The sequence below is a fragment of the Eschrichtius robustus genome, chromosome 11 (assembly GCF_028021215.1).
Source record: "Eschrichtius robustus isolate mEscRob2 chromosome 11, mEscRob2.pri, whole genome shotgun sequence".
In the NCBI taxonomy this organism is placed as follows: Eukaryota; Metazoa; Chordata; class Mammalia; order Artiodactyla; family Eschrichtiidae; genus Eschrichtius; species Eschrichtius robustus.
This window is the reverse complement of record NC_090834.1, coordinates 94,963,503-94,984,096: the sequence shown is the minus strand read 5'-3', so window position 1 is coordinate 94,984,096 and position 20,594 is coordinate 94,963,503. Positions and strand designations below refer to the sequence as shown.

General features: G+C 37.8%; 1 long non-coding RNA gene across 1 annotated transcript in view; it reads left to right on the top strand.

The window, feature by feature from the left end:
• Positions 1–20,594, top strand: part of LOC137772598 (uncharacterized) — a 483,673-nt gene that overhangs the window by 250,039 nt on the left and 213,040 nt on the right. Inside the window, exon 2 of the long non-coding RNA XR_011075504.1 lies at positions 4,846–4,927. This is a non-coding gene — a long non-coding RNA (uncharacterized lncRNA). The remainder of the gene's footprint in view (positions 1–4,845; positions 4,928–20,594) is intronic.

The following is a 20,594-nucleotide window of genomic DNA, read 5'->3' as shown; positions in this document are numbered from 1 at the left end:
GAGACTGTCCTCAGTTCTTTTCATTCTTTTTTCTTTATTCTGCTCTGCAGTAGTTCTTTCCACCATTTTATCTTCCAGGTCACTTATCCTTTTTTCTGCCTCAGTTATTCTGCTATTGATCCCTTCTAGAGTATTTTTAATTTCATTTATTGTGTTTTTCATCATTGCTTGGCTCCTCTTTAGTTCTTCTAAGTCCTTGTTAAATGTTTCTTGCATTTTGTCTATTCTATTTCCAAGATTTTGGATCATCTTTACTATCATTATTCTGAAGTCTTTTTCAGGTAGACTGCCTATTTCCTCTTCATTTGTTAGGTCTGGTGGGTTTTTACCTTGCTCCTTCATCTGCTGTGTGTTTTTCTGTCTTCTCATTTTGCTTATCTTACCGTGTTTGGGGTCTCCTTTTCGCAGGCTGCAGGTTCGTAGCTCCTGTTGTTTTTGGTATCTGTCCCCAGTGGCTAAGGTTGGTTCAGTGGGTTGTGTAGGCTTCCTGGTGGAGGGGACTAGTGCCTGTGTTCTGGTGAATGAGGCTGGATCTTGTCTTTCTGGTGGGCAGGTCCACATCTGGTGGTGTGTTTTGGGGTGTCTGTGGTCTTATTATGATTTTAGGCAGCCTCTCTGCTAATGGATGGGGCTATGTTCCTGTCTTGCTAGTTGTTTGGCATAGGGTGTCCAGCACTGTAGCTTGCTGGTCGTTGAGTGAAGCTGGGTCTTGGTGTTGAGATGGAGATCTCTGGGAGATTTTTGTCATTTGGTATTACGTGGAGCTGAGAGGTCTCTTGTGGACCAGTGTCCTGAAGTTGGTTCTCCCACCTCAGAGGCACAGCCCTGATGCCTGGCTGGAGCACCAAGAGCCTTTCATCCACACGGCTCAGAATAAAAGGGGGAAAAAATAGAAAGAACAAAAAGAAAGAGGATAAAATAAAATAAAGTAAGATAAAATAAAATAAAGTTATTAAAATAAAAAATAGTTATTAAGAAAAAAAACTTTTTAAGTAAAAAAAAAAAACAAAAAAAACCGACGGACCGAACCGTAGGACAAATGGTGAAAGCAAAGCTATACAGACAATATCTCACACAGAAGCATACACATACACACTCACAAAAAGAGGAAAAGGGGAAAAACTAATATTTCTTGCTCCCAAAGTCCACCTCCTCAATTTGGGATGATTCGTTGTCTATTCAGGTATTCCACAGATGCAGGTACATCAAGTTGTTTGTGGAGATTTAATCCTCTGCTCCTGAGGCTGCTGGGAGAGATTTCCCTTTCTCTTCTTTGTTCGCACAGCTCCCGGGGTTCAGCTTTGGATTTGGACCCGCCTCTGCGTGTAGGTCACCTGAGGGCATCTGTTCTTCGCTCAGACAGGACGGGGTTAAAGGAGCAGCTGCTTCGGGGGCTCTGGCTCACTCAGGCTGGGGGGAGGGAGCGGTACGGAGGAGGCGGGACGAGCCTGCGGCGGCAGAGGCCGGCGTGACGTAGCACCTGCGTGAGGCGCGCCGTGCGTTCTCCCGGGGATGTTGTCCCTGGATAATGGGAGCCTGGCAGTGGCGGGCTGCACAGGCTCCCGGGAGGGGAGGTGTGGACAGTCACCTGTACTCGCACACAGGCTTCTTGGTGGCGGCAGCAGCAGCCTTAGCGTCTCATGCCCGTCTCTGGGGGCCACGCTGATAGCCGCGGCTCGCGCCTGTCTCTGGGTTCCGTGCTGTTAGCCGCGGCTCGCGCCCACCTCTGGGGTCCGCGCTGATAGCCGCGGCTCGCGCCCGTCTCTGGAGCTCATTTAGGCGGTGCTCTGAATCCCCTCTCCTCGCGCACCAGGAAACAAAGAGGCAAGAAAAAGTCTCTTGCCTGTTCGGCAGCTCCAGACCTTCTCCCGGGCTCCCTCCCGGCTAGCTGTGGTGCGCTAACCCCTTCAGGCTGTGTTCACGCCGCCAACCCCAGTCCTCTCCCTGGGATCCAACCTCCGAAGCCCGAGCCTCAGCTCCCAGCCCCGCCCGCCCCGGCGGGTGAGCAGACAAGCCTCTCGGGCTGGTGAGCGCTGCTCGGCACCGCTCCTCTGTGCGGGAATCTCTCCGCTTTGCCCTCCGCACCCCTGTGGCTGCGCTCTCCTCCGTGGCTCCGAAGCTTCCCCTCCGCCACCTGCAGTCTCCGCCCGCGAAGGGGCTTCCTAGTGTGTGGAAACCTTTCCTCCTTCACAGCTCCCTCCCACTGGTGCAGGTCCGTCCCTACCCAGGTACGTGGGGAGTTTCTTGCCTTTTGGGAGGTCTGAGGTCTTCTGCCAGCATTCAGTAGGTGTTCTGTAGGAGTTGTTCCACACGTAGATGTATTTCTGATGTATCTGTGGGGAGGAAGGTGATTTCCACGTCTTACTCTTCCGCCATCTTCTCCTCCTGTTTTTCCGTTTTTAAATGGAGATGTTTACAGCTGCAACCATGCCGCATTATTTAAGAATTAAATAAAATAGTACAGGTAGTCATTTAGGGTAGTACTCTGTGTACAGTAAGTCCCCAAAACTGTTAGATATTATATATACCAGATGTATTTTTCTGGCTCTATAATTCAGGCAAATATAAATTACTTATTTTTAAGTGTTAATAAAAGTTATTGTGGTATAAAATGACCTACTTTAGAGTCTGAAGATCCAGCTTTTGTACGGAGTTCAGCAAAAGCTGACTTTATGAACTAAGTCAGATCTCCGAAAATCACTGAAACTAAGCTGTATGTGTAAAGTGTAACAATACACAATTGTAGCAGGATTGAGGTAAGGCTCAACTATGTTGTATATTCAAGTTGTCACATCTTGCTTAATACCTTTTGATACTCAAATATTTTTACTGATTGTCCCATTTTATTACCTCAGCTCCCTTGGGAAAGCAATTGAGAAGATGTTACTACACTAGTTTCATAGCTAAGGATCTGAGACTCAGTTAGAATGAAGTTACATAACCAAAACGCAGTAGGACAGGAACTAGAACCTAGGTTCTCTCATGTCAAAAGAATAAACTCCTTCAAGTAAATCTGAAATCTGAAAAGGAATATATATAAATCTGAAATCTGAAAAGGAATATATATATAAGTGATCCATGTATAACTGAATCACTTTGCTGTACACCTGAATCACTGTAAATCAACTATACTTCAATTAAAAAAAAAAAAAAGGAAGAGAGGTCTGTGAGCTAACATGGGCTTAACTTGTGTAGGATCTCACCAACGCTTTTTAGAGATTTGAGCTTTTATTAGAATGAGATGGAAGCTACTGGAAGCTTTTGAGCACAGAAAAGACATAATCTGATTTACCTGTTAATAGAATCATTCTAGCTGCTATTTTGACAATAGACAAAAGGAAGGAATGGAGTAAAGTAGGTCTCCATTGCAATAAAACTTAACAGAACTTATAGTGGCTTGGACCAGCATATTAGATGTGAAGATGGAGAAAAGCAGTCATAGTTTAGACACATTTTGGATACGTTTTGAAGTTAGCACCAATGACATTTGTTAATACACTTGGTATGGAGTATGGGAGAAAGAGTGGAGTCAAGATTTTTTGGAATGAGAAAATGGAAGGATGAAGTTGTTTTTCTGAGAAGAAACTGTAGGATGAGCAAATTGGTGATGACAGCAAACTCAGTATATGCTCATTTTAAATTGCCTATTAGAACTCAAAGTGGGTCTAGCAAGTAGACAGTTGCTTATAAGTATGGCACTCATGCAGAGTTAGGCACTAAAATAGAAATTTGACAATCCCAGATGTAAGGATGATCTTTAAAAGTTTAAGCCTGGATTGGATCTAGTTGGGAGTTAGTCTAATAGAAAATAAGAGATGTTCAAGATGTGAGCCATGGTGTATTGTATTATTACAAAGCTGGGGAAATGAGGAGAAAACCTCAGAGGAGACAAAAAAAGTGTAATCCATTGAAGAAGGAAAACTGGAGAGAATGATGTTTTGGAAGCCAAGTTAAAAAAAGTATTTTAGTTGAAAAGAAGTATCAGATTGGCATAGTGTAAGGCCTTGACTACAGCATTACTAATGTCTGATTTACACCAAGATAGAGTAAGGAACAATTATTCCTTATATTTGAATGTCCATTGTGTGCACAGGGAAGGTGGTGATTAAAGAAAAATAATACAACAAAAATAATACAGCAACAGCGAAAACACTCACAGATAAAAACATTCTCTCTGCCTTTAAAGCTCAAAGGCAGGGAGACAGAATTTGGAACATAGGTTATAAGTCTCATAATGCATGACCATCAACAGTCTGTGGGACTATATATATATAGATAGATGAAGTAGAAATTAATTTTGATAGGCAGCTTCAGGAGGGAATAAAGGTCACATTTGAGCTGGGCATTAAAGAATGACTATAAGTTTGTTGGGTCGGAAATGGGAATGGACAAAAGATTAATGACATTTCAGGCAGATAAGATGGCACGAGAAATGCCATAGAGGTACGAGAAGACAGAGTATGTACAGGGATGAAGAATAAATTCATTTGACTGAAATAGAGTATGCAAAGTAAAATGGGGGTAAAATAGCAGTAGATACACTTTTTTGCCTTTATGGAAAATCTTGCTCAACAGTCCAGTAGAAAGAAAAGCTTGATAAAGTGAGATATTTATCCAGAACCAAATATTGTAATTAATATAATTTTTTAGAAAGCCTTTATATTCTGGGAAAAGCCTCAATGACGACATAGTGTAAAATGAATGTACCCTTGGAAAAATATATGGAAATATAAATTGTTCCCTGTAGGTTACTCCATTAGGCAGATTTTAATTTCAAATAATTTTGCTTGGGCTCTTTTCTAACTTCCTTAAATGTAATGTGTTTTAATTTTATCTCTTTCCTAGAAATGGTTCTCTGTATTGTGAGGCTGCAAGATCACCCAGGGAGAGTGGGAACAAACAGACCAGAACGTCTGACACACTGAATGTATGTGAGTACAATATTAACAGCTTTTTTACAAAAAGGAAAAAGAAAAATTGTCTTGTATATGACTTAAAGTGCTTTGGAGTATATAGACTGTTTGTGAATTAATATGGCTAATTGCTGGATCCTTGGCATGGGCAAGCTCTCACTGGTGAGAAAGCGGTTTGTGTGTGCACCTGTGACAAAGGCTTGATTTCTCCTCTAAGGATACACATTCCATTTTTAGCGGGAATTACTGTCTCTGATAACTGCTCTGCTTCTAGTAAAACTTTGAAAGCCTGCTTTCTGACCACAGCTGCATATATTCCCCACTTCTTCCGCTCCCAGATTCCTACTGAACCCATTCTTTACCCTCCTTTTATCTTTCTCTGTCATTCTGGTCCCTCAGACACCACATTTAGTTTTATTTGCCTTCCTGAATACAACGTCAGCCAACTGAACAGTTCTCCCTAACCCTCTTATTCTCTATCAACTTTCTGTCCTGCCATACTTACCTTGCCAATTGTCAAGTTAGTATTTATTTGTGTAATTATTTGGTTATTTTATGTACCTTTCACTAGATCAATTGCTCCATGCAGACAAGGATCATGCTTGTTTGCTGATATAACATAGCTGGTCCACGTTTCTAGGCTGCCTGCCCCTGCCTGTTCCTGAGTGGAATTTGGCCACTTAAAATGTTCATCCCTTTTTTGTTTTTGTCTTTTGAATATGTTTAATATATTTTTGTCCCATTCTGTTAAAGGGAAAATCAGTGACACTTTACACGTTTAAATTAGTAATTGTGGGAATAATGCAATTATTTATTATCCTTCTCCAGCTGGAAGCTCTTCTAAATCTTAAGTTGAAGTTTCAACTTTAGTTTTAAGGAGATGCTTCTCAAGGTGTGCTGTTTTCTACAGGTGATACGCAATAGAAATGCTGGTATTTTGGTATTGATCTTAGAGTTCAAATTCATAACTTGAAGTTGTTTGTTCCCACTCTGGGGTCAAGAATGGTCACCAAGATTCAGAATGGTCTGGATGTTTGTAAGACAACTTCTGGTGACCTTTTGAGCCTGAGCAGCTTGCCTTGGCCAACTGGGTTTATCTCAGATCCACCTCCATATCAGGAATCCTAAGGATATCAGATGTCAGAACTTGCTCAGGGAACACCTGTGTCATCTCTCCCACCCCAGGAGACATAGGAGTGCAGTTCTAATGGGCACAAGGGGAACTCATTGCCTTGCTGAAAACCCAGGACTCGCATTGACTTCAGGCATGGCTGGATTCAGGGCTCAAACAATGTCATCAGGACTCAGTTTCCCTCCGTCTTGAGGTTCTTCCACTGAGATAGTTAAGATGTCAGGAGCTCCAAGGTGGCCCCAGTCAGCTCCAGGTTTTCCCTTACTCTGGCTAGGAGGAGACAGTATCTCCAGACTCTGTATCTCCTCAACTCCAAATCCAGTGAGGAGAGAATCATGCCTTCTCTCTTACAGCATTTCCAGGTGTCATTAAGTCTCATTGGCTCTGAGTGGGTCACATGCACATTTCTAAGCCAATTACTGTGACCGTGGAGATGCAATGTATTGATTGGCTTAGGCCTATATCACATGCTTCCTCCTCAGAATTCTTCTCAAATGGACAGCTTTCTCCCCTTCCTATATGGTCTCCTGCTGTATTTCCTTCTGGTCTCATGGGACCATCACACACCAGTGGCTGTGAGGTGCAATTACCTGGCTGCCTGGGTGGGAAGCAGCCCATATATCCTAGTGGCTTTTTTTTGGAAATGCCTTCACTTTATTGCACTCATCACATTATAAATTTGTTTGCTTTACACATTTGTTTTTCATACAAGACAGTTGTTTAAAGGGCAAAAGTTATTGATCATTTTTAACAATTTTATAGTGGTATAATTCTTAAACCATACACTTCACACATTTCAATTGCAGCATTCAATGGTTTTTAGTATATTTATACTTTTGCAACCATCACCACAATCTAAATTTAGAACATTTTCATTACCCCAAAAATAAACACTGTACCTATTAGTTATTCCCCCATCCCAACCCTATGTTGACACTTGCCCACAGCCCTGGGCTACCACCAATGTATTTTGTTTCCATTGATTCTTGATACTTCAGAATAGAAGTATCCAGATAATATTGGAATCATACAGTATGTGGTCTTTTGTAATTAGCGTCTCTCACTTAGCTAAACATTTTCAAGGTTCATCCATGTTTTAGCATATATCAGTAATTCATTTTTTTTATTGCCAAATAACATTTCATTGTATAAATAATCCACATTTATCAATCAATTCATCAGTTTATGGACATTTTGACTGTTTTTTACTTTTTTAAAAAAATTTTATTTTATATTGGAGTATAGTTGATTAATGCTGTGTTACTTTCAGGTGTACAGCTGAGTGATTCAGTTATACGTATACATATATCTATTCTTTTTCAAATTCTTTTCCCATTTAGGTTATGACAGAGTATTGAGCAGAGTTCCCTGTGCTATACAGTAGGTCCTTGTTGGTTATCTTATTTTAAATATAGCAGTGTGTACACGTCAATCCCAAATCCCAACCTATCCCTCCCCCCTCCCGACTCTTCTCCCGGTAACCATAAGTTCATTCTCTAAGTATGTGAGTCTGTTTTGTTTTGTAAGTAGGCTTGTTTGTATCATTTTTTAAGATTCTGCATATAAGTAATATCATATGATATTTGTCTTTCTCTGTATGACTTGCTTCACTTAGTATGATGATATCCAGGTCCATCCTTGTTGCTGCAAACTTATGGTTGTTCAAAATCTCTGTACTTTTGGGGTTCAAATCTTCCCCAGATTGTCTCAGTTTGAAATAAAACAGCCTCTTGCTTTCTAGAAAAGATGAGGCTATCTGTTATGAACATCACTGAATTTTTCTTCTTTAGACCTTAAAATATCTCTGTATCTATCTATAGTCTATTTCCTGTTTCCCAAAATAAATTTTTATACATATTAGATTTTAATGCTAACATTTTACATTTCTTTATCAACTTTATTAAATCAGCTATTCCTTCCTGATTTGCATTTCTCCATTTTTCTGATTCTTTCCACACAGGCAAAAAAAAACCAGCATGCTTTTAGGTCCCTTAATCTTGGAACAAATTCAACCAACCAAAATCAAAACAAAACAAGCCTCCTTCATCTCACTATTATCTTATTTTTCCCCCTACTTAGCCACTTTTACCCATTCAAAGTCTCTGTAGAACAGTCAGTGTTCTTTGCCAATTCATGTTAAATTCAAGAAAAGAAGGGGCTATTTTTATTTTTGTAGTACAGTGTATTACCAGTACCTAGCACAATATCTAAAATGGTAGGGGCTCAATAATTAAATGAGTTAATTTTAGCTACCCTTTCACTTCCCACTCTCCACCTGAGTGTTAAAATTTTGCTTCAAGCACTGCTTAAATTAATCTTACCAAATAACTAACCAAAATAGCTCCTTTCTCTGTTATTCAGTCCGGGACCATGTTTCAAATACTCCTCTTATATGCTATATCATAATCTATCTTAATTACCATTAACTGTGTGTATGCCTCATCGCTTCATCAAAGCCTCAGCCCCTAGAGCTCAGGACAATTAACCTGGTATTTCCTTAGCCCCCACAACTCTTAACGAAGTGTTTACTAGTCAGTATTTACTAGTGAGTTGAATTCATACCTTTAAATATTGAAGGGTCCTCTAACATTGCTCTGACCACATTAGTATTACCTTTGATGAAATATTTTGCTCCTAAAATAAAAATGTGAAAATATAATTGGATAGCCTTTTATAAACCATTTCAAATCATTAAAGTAATAACTTTTAAAAATCCCTATGCTGAATGAGTCATGATATATGTGTTTTGTATTTATGATCACTTTATTTCAACAATTATAAATATTTATCCATACATATATTATATGTACACATACATACGTACACACAAAAACATTGCTTGTAACCATTTGATAAAAGAATAACCATTGTTTAATTATTTCCAAGAAAATAAAATTCTCTTCGAGGTTCTTTAAATGCACCCAATAAATGCACACAAGACAAAATAGAAAATCTCTTAGAAACTGTTTCAGGAGCCAACAGAGACTTAAGATTTACTCTAAACACTCCCAAACTCATTCTACGAGGCCACCATCACCCTGATACCAAAACCAGACAAAGATGTCACAAAGAAAGAAAACTACAGGCCAATATCACTGATGAATATAGATGCAAAAATCCTCAACAAAATACTAGCAAACAGAATCCAACAGCACATTAAAAGGATCATACACCATGATCAAGTGGGGTTTATCCCAGGAATGCAAGGATTCTACACAGCCAACATCATTCTCAATGGTGAAAAACTGAAACCATTACCTCTAAGATCAGGAACAAGACAAGGTTGTGCACTCTCACCACTATTATTCAACACAGTTTTGGAAGTTTTAACCACAGCAATCAGAGACGAGAAAGAAATAAAAGGAATCCAAATCGGAAAATAAGAAGTAAATCTGTCACGGGGCTTCCCTGGTGGCACAGTGGCTGAGAATCTGCCTGCTAATGCAGGGGACGCGGGATCGAGCCCTGGTCTGGGAGGATCCCACATGCCGCGGAGCAACTAGGCCCGTGAGCCACAACTACTGAGCCTGCGCATCTGGAGCCTGTGCTCCGCAACAAGAGAGGCCCGACAGTGAGAGGCCCACGCACCGCAGTGAGGAGTGGCCCCCGCTCGCCGCAACTAGAGAAAGCCCTCGCACAGAAACGAAGACCCAACACAACCAGAAATAAATATATAAAAATAAATAAATTAAAAAGTATTCGTTATAAAAATAAATAAATAAATAAATAAATTAGCTCTCCCTTTAAAAATAAAAGAAGTAAATCTGTCACTGTTTGCAGATGACATGATACTATACATAGAGAATCCTAAACATGCTACCAGAAAACTACTAGAGCTAATCAATGAATTTGGTAAAGTAGCAGGATACAAAATTAATGCACAGAAGTCTCTTGCATTCCTATACACTAATGATGAAAAATCTGAAAGAGAAATTAAGGAAACACTCCCATTTACCTTTGCAACAAAAAGAATAAAATACCTAGGAACAAACCTACCTAAGGAGACAAAAGAACTGTATGCAGAAAACTATAAGGCACTGATGAAAGAAATTAAAGATGATACAAACAGATGGAGAGATATACCATGTTCTTGGATTGGAAGAATCAACACTGTAAAAATGACTCTACTACCCAAAGCAATCTACAGATTCAATGCAATCCCTATGAAACTACCAAAGGCATTTTTCACAGAACTAAAACAAAAAGTTTCACAATTTATATGGAAGCACAAAAGACCCCGAATAGCCAAAGCAATCTTGAGAAAGAAAAACGGAGCTGGAGGAATCAGGCTCCCGGACTACAGACTACCCTACAAAGCTACAGTAATCAAGACAGTATGGTGCTGGCACCAAAACAGAAATATAGATCAATGGAACAGGATAGAAAGCCCAGAGATAAACCCCTGCACATATGGTCACCTTAATTTTGATAAAGGAGGCAAGAATATACCATGGAGAAAAGAGAGGCTCTTCCATAAGTGGTGCTGGGAAAACTGCACAGCTACATGTCAAAGAATGAAATTAGAACACTCCCTAACACCATACACAAAAATAAACTCAAAATGGATTAATGTAAGGCCAGACACTATAAAACTCTTAGAAGAAAACATAGGCAGAACACTCTATGACATAAATCACAGCAAGATCCTTTTTGACCCACCTCCTAGAGAAATGGAAATAAAAACAAAAATAAACAAATGGGACCTAATGAAACGTAAAAGATTTTGCACAGCAAAGGAAACCATGAACAAGATGAAAAGATAACCCTCAGAATGGGAGAAAATATTTCCAAATGAAGCAACTGACAAAGGATTAATATCCAAAATTTACAAGCAGCTCATGCAGCTCAATATCAAAAAAACAAACAACTCAATCCAAAAATGGGCAGAAGACCTAAATAGACATTTCTCCAAAGAAGATATACAGATTGCCAACAAACACATGAAAGGATTCTCAACATCACTAATCATTAGAGAAATGCAAATCAAAACTGCAATGAGGTATCACCTCACACTGGTCAGAATGGCCATCATCAAAAAATCTACAAACAATAAATGCTGGAGAGGGTGTTGAGAAAAGGGAACCCTCTTGCACTGTTGGTGGGAATGTAAATTGATACAGCCACTATGGAGAACAGTATGGCGGTTCCTTACAAAACTAAAAATAGAACTACCATATGACCCAGCAATCCCACTACTGGGCATATACCCTGAGAAAACCATAATTCAAAGAGAGTCATGTACCACAATGCTCATTGCAACTCTATTTACAATAACTAGGATATGGAAGCAACCTAAGTGTCCTTCAACAGATGAATGGATAAAGAAGATGTGGCACATATATACAATGGAATATTACTCAGCCATAATAAGAAACGAAACTGAGTTATTTGTAGTGAGGTGGATGGACCTAGAGTCTGTAATACAGAGTGAAGTAAGCCAGAAAGAGAAAAACAATTACCGTATGCTAACGCACACATATGGAATATAAAACAAAACAAAACAAAATGGTCATGAAGAACCTAGGGGCAAGATGAGAATAAAGACACAGACCTACTAGAGAATGGACTTGAGGATACGAGGAGGGGGAAGGGTAAGCTGGGACAAAGTGAGAGAGTGGCATGGACATATATACACTACCAAACGTAAAATAGATAGCTAGTGGGAAGCAGCTGCATAGCACAGGGAGATCAGCTCAGTGCTTTGTGACCACCTAGAGGTGTGGGACAGGGAGGGTGGGAGGGAGACACAAGAGGGAGGAGATATGGGGATATATGTATATGTATGGCTGATTCACTTTGTTATACAGCAGAAACTTACACACCATTGCAAAGCAATTATACTCCAATAAAGATGTTTAAAAATAAAAATAAATAAGGGTAGACGGGGGAAAAAAAAAAAAAGAACCTCTGAGGACCTCAGGAAGATAAAGATGGAAAATGCAAAAGAAAAGTAAGACTATGGAGGGTAGAAGTGTCACTATCCACATAACAGGAGTCCCAGAAAGAGAAAAATTCAATAGGGATGAAAACACACACACCTTTGGAAAGCAGAGGCTCATAGATAAGACAACTGGAGCAGGAGATATCAATGAATCTTTAAAATAAAGGTTGTCTGATCAAGGACACAAAAATGAGCAAAGATTTGGAATATTTGAGAAACAGTTACAAGCATGATGGGATACTATGTTGTTGGTGGCCTGAACCTGCACATGGTCTTCACCACTGGGAATGTGTCCAAGGCAAGCAAGGAACTGAATCTTAATTTTCTTTAATTTTAAGAAATTTGAGTTTAAAAAGCTAATACTTGATTCAGGTATTGGAAAACTTTTAAGTATGCTTGGAACAACCTGGGTTTATGAATCTCCTCTTGCAGTTGTAAATTGAAACCTAAATACAGATCAACTATATCTGATGTGAATTTAGTAATTATACTGAGATGCACTAGAAGTGTAACATTTACCCCAGGTTTCTAACGCCAAATACAGGAAAGAGAGAGTAAAATGTCTCATTAATACTTTTATATTGATTATATGCTGAAATTATCCTATTTTGAATTTATTGGGTTAAATAAAATATGTAATTAAAATTTAAAAAAAAATAGAATTACTCTACACTTGCCTTCCTGCTATACTCATTTTTGCCTTTCCAAAATATGTTCTTATTTTTTTATCCTGTTTGATACACTTCTTCCTCCAACTCACATGAATTTGCAGCCTGGGTTGAGAATATTTTCCCCAGGTCTGATTTTCTAAGACTCCTTTGGGACATTATGTCCAGTATGACCTGTGGGCTGAATGTACTGAAACCATGGATTAAAGTTTCTCCCCATGCACCCCATGGCTCTGGCCATTAGGAGAACTCACAGGTCAGTGGAAAGAGATTAGGCAAATCCAAAGTGATTATTTGGTGACTTGCAGGCCAAGTACTTTATTGTTTAATTAACTTATCTGTTTCCCCTTCCGTTGTGACTTTGTATAAAGAGAAATAACTTAAGAAAATATGGCGGATTCAACTTGTTTTTCTCCCTGCAAAAAGTCTTGAGTGTGACCCTCATGCAGATTTTAAGTTTGAATTCTATTACTTGTGTTATGCTCACTCAGATGATCGTTGTTTATCGTAGAGGCATCTGCAAAATCTAAATAATATTCAAAGCAGTAACATTTTGAAAATCTAGAATCAGTATCAATTCAGGGAGAACCACAAAGGCTTCTTTTTGGGAGGTCTCTCTGTCTCTAATTCAGTCACCTGGATGACTGTGTGATCTATGCATCTTCTGTAATTATTTGGCATATGCATTTGGCCAATTCCTGCAACCCGGTCTGTAGAGGATGCATCAGAGACACTGAACCAAAGGACCCCCAATTCTATTACTTTCATTTGGGCTTCATTTAGTTTTTCAGGTGGATATGCTTTATTTGCTCCCTCTATGCCACTCTGTTTTGGAGGCTGACCTGTATAGGCTAGAACAATGGCCTCTAGTCCCTCTACAGCCAATGGGAGGCCCCAGCAAGAGAAAATAGGAAAGGAAAAGTGAGATCAGGATATTCATTCCCCAGGATCCCTCTCTGCAGGTTCGTCAAAGGCTGGCTGGATCCCTCAGCCAAAGGTCTATTCCTTTCAAGGCTACCTTCTAGACAAGAAATACGTAGATACTGCCTACATGCACTGCTTCCTCTCCCACACCCTTCTGACCTAGGGATCATACTCCTTTTTTCTCACTAGCTCAGAGTCCTGCACCTGGCTTCTCTACATCCTGGTTACTTCTTTGTGAATAGCCTCTTTTAAAATATACCCTTCTCAAATTATCTTAATCTGAGTGTGCCAGCTATTTCTTATCAGAACACTGGGTTAAGGTCTCTTTTTGAGATTCTTTAATTAGCCTCATACTGACTACAACTTTGCAAAGTGATCACTAATAGTGGTGAGCAACAAATTAAATATAAGTATTTAGATAATAGGCATGAACTAAGTGTCAATACAGAAAGAGGTCTTGGGAAAATATGAGAAAATATTGCATTAGCAATGTTTGTTGTTTCCTTCTGGACATTTAGATTGAACCCAAAACACATTCAGGAATTGAATTATTAGGAGGTGGTACCATTTTTCAGGTACTTTATCTTTCTTTTTTTTTTTTCTGTTGATGGATAGCACTGAAATTATGCTGAATCTGCCAGGATATATAAATCAAACTTTTACCAATTTAATTTTTCCTTTTAGAGGTGTTACAAGTTAATTGACTAATGGGGCCAGTAGCTGAGCTCTTTCGGACCTTGACAAAGGGATGAATCTGGTGGGAGGCCATATTTATCAAAAAAGAAGTTTGACTATATTAGTATTGTTGGTATTCAACAGTTCAGAAATATTTCTTAATGATTTGCTTATTTTTTTTTTTTGTAGTTTTAAAGAGGAGATGTCGAAAAGCAACAGAATTAGATCTCTTTCATCTGAGAAAAACTTAAATGAGAAATATGCTTTTTTATTCAATTAAACAAATTAGACTCTGAACTTTTTTAATGTCTATTTTAAAGGAGAGAGGCAGTTCTTGATAGTAAATTTAATACTGTTTATAATCACCCACCAAAACATTTCCACAGCATTTGAGTGTTTGAAATTTAGTTGCTGCTTTGAAATTATAAAAGAAACTGTAGAACTATTAGAGAAAGTTTGAGAAATTGAGAAAAAAGAAGTTTATAACTCTAACCTAGAACTATTATAATTTTAGTACATTGACCTCAATTTTCTTATATAGTTTTAATCTTAGCTCATAAACAATTATTTGCATCCATAGGCCAAGAATTATTCCAAATTCCTACATAGTTTTATAATAATTAATTTTAGATATCTTTAAAAAACTTCTTTCCACAGAGTAAATGTTCAATAAATGTTAGCTATTATTTAATGAAACAGATATTTAATACAGTTTAAAAAGTTAGAATGCTTTAGTTATAATAACACTCTTTGATATCCACATATTTCCATATAATGAATTAGCAAATGTCATTAATTCTAGGATGTACATTTTCGCACAATTTTCAAACTCTAAAACTGAAGCACATTTTATTATAGTACAAAATAGTTTAATTTGCAGCATGTTTTTCTTTTATGTGATATGTAAAATAGCAAGGAGTCCATGATATCTTAATATTTTAATTTCTGAGATTAGATTATCAGACATTGGTGATTGTGTGTGTGTGTGTGTGTGTGTGTGTGTGAATGTGACAGTGAATACTGAAAGAAAGATTATACCTCCTCACTTAGATGCTGTCTGGAAGTCCTTTCTGTTTTAAACCATGAAAACCGCTACCAAAAAAACCCCATAAAATTTAGACAGTGAAACCAAAAGAAACTGGTTAATTTCATTGCTTGAGTTATAATGTTTTAAGAAAATATTTGTTCTACATTTCCCTTTTAAACTTTTAAACAATGTTTGAAGTCAAGTATATTTGGGATCAATTTACAAAAAGAAAAATGTTTACGTTGATTCCTTAGGAAAAAGTGTTAAAAATAGATGAAAAGTTTTTCCTCCCTCTAAGACAACATCTTCTGTTTAAAAATAATTATATAGTGGCCTAATACGCATACCTGTCCTCCCAATAATTCAGCAGAAATCAAGTTCTGTGTGGAACACTAAAGTGAACTATAATATGTCAAAAAAAAAAAAAAAAAAGCCTCTGAGTACTTCCCACTTGCAGGCAAAGACATCATTTCGTTGTAATAATAGAAATTACATTTTAATCAATATGCCCTTTGCTATTAATCCATTTAGACTGCCTGAAGAGATTTTAATAACAGGTTAGGAAAATCATCCATCCAGTGAGTCATTCCAAAGAGAAAAGGGCTGGAATTCTTTCATTTCTAATTCAGCATGTACAGAATTGATATGTATATTTTACATTCTTGCTACTCTTGGAAGAACCTAGCATTTCATTGTGTACTCAATATTTTTCTTAGTAACTTAAAAAATCATCTATGGTTTTTTATTGGTGACACAAATTGATCACCAATCAGCAAATATACATTTTCTTACCTTTGGTAGGGACTAGATGTTTGATGGTATTCTCTAATGGTCAGTGCCTGCTGTAATACAGGTATAAGCTAGGTTTTACTTTTACCAAATTTGCTTTTTTTAAATTAATTTTACTTTATAAAATAGCAATGCACACTCATTTTAGAAATATCAGAGAGTACATAGAACACCCTTATGAACTTGAACACTCATGCTACTCCCTTGCCAAACATAACCTTCATTATCACAGATGCATGGATGCATGCAAATATTGTCTCTATGCATGTATTTCAATTTTTTATTTATCGTAAATATTTTTTCTTTTTAGTATGTGTATAAATTTTTTTTAAAGTTTGTGTGGTATTTCTTTGTAGACTTCTATCTTGATTTATTTAGCTAATACTCTAGTGTTAAAAGTATATTATATCCAAAGTTATATTGTTAGGAAAGTGCCAGGATGGACATGCTCATAACTTTTTTATGGATTGATTCTATTTTAGTAGAATCAATTTCACCAAATAAAATATTGGAGTAGCAATCACACATAATTTGAGTGTTTTACATCCATGCTATATCTAAATGAAAAAAAAATTATCTAGCAATGTAGGAAAGTGATTCAGTATTTTAAAAATATTTATTATTTTACCAATATTTATTAGTCCATTTGGGCTGCTATAACAAAGTACCATAGACTGGGTGGCTTAAACAACAAACATTTATTTCTCATGGTCTGGAGGCTGGAAGTCCAAGATCAAGGGACCAGTAGGTTGGGTGTCTGGTGAGCCCCCACTTCGTGGTCCAGAGACAGCTTTCTTCTCTCTGTGTCTTCACATGGCAGAAGGTGAGAGGAATCTCTGGGGTCTCTAATAAGGACGCTGATCCCATTATGAGGGCTCCACCCTCATGACTTAAGCACCTCCCAGGGCCCACCTCCAAATACCATCATACTGGGGATTAAGTTTCAACATATGAATTTGAGGGGACACAAACATTTAGTCTATAGCATATGACAATGCTCTTCTATTATTACTTTGATTTTTCTTTCTTCATCCTTAATAAGCATTAATATTTTTCATACATTTATTGTCTATTTTTATTTTTCCTTTTGTTAATTATGCATTTATGTCCTCATCTGGGTCATGTTTACTCAGGACAAACTAAGAGGAGAGAACATATTGTAGAACATGGAAGTCATAGGGAAAAAGGAAAGAAGGCATTCTCCCCAGTAAGCATCACTGCCTGCTGAAAAGTAATCTCTTCCCCCTGGGGACTTGTGATGAATTTGGCATTTTTACCAAATGCCAAAGCAAACGTGCATTTTAGTGAAACTCCAGCCTGACTGGTTCTTGGCATTTATGTTGATTAAAGGAAAAACAACTTAGACTTTCACTTTCTTTTTAAAGCCACCTGTTAGCAGGTGGTATCAGCACTGTTAACAGTGAAGGTCAAGATCTTTCTACATTAAAGGAAGAACTCAAAAGAAATCAGGAAAATGTATTGACTACAGTGTTTGAGGTGGTGGACTAAGAATTCACTTATGTTACATTCTTTTTGACAGTAGACGCGTAATTTTTGTTTCAGAATCCATTTTATCCATCTTTATTTCCCCAGTGCCTAGAATAATACCTGCCATATATTAAAAGTTCAAGAAATGCATAATTATCTCTGATTTACAGACAATAAAAACCAATCATCAGAGAAACTGAGTAATGTTGACCTGAGTCACACAGCTCAAAAGGGATTGTCTCCAAATTCAACATCAGTTTGTCCAAACCCAAACTCTATACTCTAAATATTTCATCTAACATCTCTTCCTAAGATAATGTTTCTCTTGTTATACATTCATTCTAGTGCAAGAAAGGCTAGATAATGCTGTGGAACAAATAACCCAACCATCTCAATTGTTTACAAACAACAAGGGTTCGTTCTCGTGTATACCATGTAATAATTGCTTGTTAGCCAAGGGCTCTGCTTCTCACTGTCTTCTCTCCAGGATCTAAGGTGAGGTAGCAAATCCTCCCTGGACCATTTATGATTACCAAGACTAAGGAACAAAGCACAAAAATCTTGTCCTGGCTTGTTAAAGCTCCATTCAACAGTGACATGTAATATATCTGGTCGCATTTCACTAGTCAAAGCAAGTCACCTAATTTCATGAGTGTCATGAAACTTTATGGGCGCTTAAGCGTGGGAAAATGAAATTGGGTGGGCCCAAGGTAGTGACAAGGGTACTTATGAGTGAAAGAGGATGGCAGGAAAAGCCGAGTCTGAGAAGGAGATATGAAGATGGTACACAGTAGGGGGAAAGAAAAAGCTAAATATGGTGGACACCTCCTCCCTCTGGTCACCAAATACTCAGATAACTCTGTGATAGTTAATTTTATGTGTCAACTTGACTGAGCCACAATATCTAGATATTTGGTCAAATATTATTCTGGATGTTTCTGTGAAGGTAATTTTTGGTTGAGAGTAACATTTAAACGAATAGACTTTGAGTAAAACAGATTATTTTGCATAATGTGGGTGGGCCTGATTCAACCAGTTGAAAGCCTTAATGGAACAAAGGCCAACCTCTTCTGAGCAAGAAGAAATTCTGCCTATAGTCTGTCTTTGGACTGGAATTGCAAATATTCCTGACAGAACAAGTTCTTCGTTTAAAAGAGATCATGTTTGAATGGGTAAAAGATGGTATCCAATGAGATTCAAAGGCATTAGTCCAACTTCTAACAGGCAGTGCAATCCTCAGGCAGAGTACCAAGATTGGAGAGGGATGAAATTTATATGGTCCAAGAGGATAATAAACAAACACATATCCTATCGGTTCTGCTTCTCTGGAGAACCCTGACTAATACAGACTTGTATTTCTGTGTAGAACACATTCATTCCCCCATAACAGGCATCCCGTTGCTGTGTCCAGCTCAGAGTCTCAGACCCTAAAAGAGGCCCTGTAGTCTTCATCAGTGTGGCTATAGCCCTGGAGATCTATGAATCAAAGGGCAAATTATGTGCCCCTTTCACAGCTTATAGGTAGTAATCAAACACTGATGGGAATAAACACTTCTGGAGGATTGGATATGTTCTTTGATTAGGTATAGTTCTGCTCTATTGGAGGGGTTCCTCTGTTCATGAATTCCAATTTATACTCTTTTGGTTTGTCCTTTAGGGATATTATTCTTTTTTCACCATGCTTCTTGGCTGCATCTGAAATGTACCCTGGAAAATATGCTCTCCTAGGAGAGATGAACAGCTTTTTCAACCCACTTTCTGCCCAAGGGTCTTTAAAAAATTTCATGTGTAAGTCTTTGTCTCAAAATCTTAGTTGGCTCCTTACTTATCTGGTAGACTCTGTGTGCTGGTAGCTACTCTAGTGGTACTTTTTAGGGTGTATCTCTTAGCTTTTGCTACATTTCTTTGGTTTTCTTCTCCAATTACTTCTTTCTCTCTCTAGGCTGAATTATGGGCACCTAGAACTTATTAGGTTTCAGTGGGGAAACAGCACCCCTTGTCTCTAATTTCATAGCCAATGTGTCTAATTGAAATGAATTACTAGGCAGCTGAATCCTTACTCTAAGGCACCTTAATCACTTCAGGGCTTTAACAATGAGTGTGCTGGTCATACTTTTGATTGAATCCTTACTCCAGCCTGAGTTCTAATGAACTATGCCCTGAAGGTCTTCTTGTTTTTCTTGCTTTATATTTTATGCTGCAAGTCCTTGAATTTGTGGACTGTCTTTATTCTCTTTAGTTACTTATAAGCAGGCAGATTATGTTCTGAGCTCATCTTTTTTTTTTTTTTTTCCTTAGTGATTTGCTAAACATAGACAACACAGTGAATTACCATTATATGTTCTAATTTTTCCATAAAGATACAAGTTCATTAGTTCTACGGAATAATTGCCAACTTACAAGAGGTGACATCTTCACCAAATGCCTTGCTGTGACATAAGAGAAGTTACCATCTTTTTTTGTCTCCTTTAACAACTTTCTCACTATTTTTATCCATTAAGCCTTTAGGTCTTGATATGATAGTGGTCTTCTTTTAGGTATCAATTTTTTCATGAGTTTAAATAGACTAGTTTAGTAAAAGCAACTCCAACATATCAGTGGCTTCAAATAACAAAGGCATATATAAATATATATATATATATATATATATATATATATATATATATATATATATACACATATATACTTTTTTATTATGCATTGGAAATCAGCTCTGTTCTATGCCATTCTTATTTAGGACTACCAGCTGTGGAAGGTTTCATCTTTATGCTTCCATGTTTGCTGAGGGAGACAAATAGGAACATGAATATTGCACACTGACTATTAAATCCTCCCCCCAAAAATGACGTGCGACTTCTCCTCATGTGTTAATGGACAAAGCAATTACATGACAACAATAAACTTCAAAGGGGTGGGAATGTGCAATCCTACCATATGCCTGGAAGAAAAACTAGAAATATTGAGTGAATAATATTAGTGACTGCTACATGCTTATACCCAACAATACTTTATTTTTGAGAAGAATGCCAGATTGTAA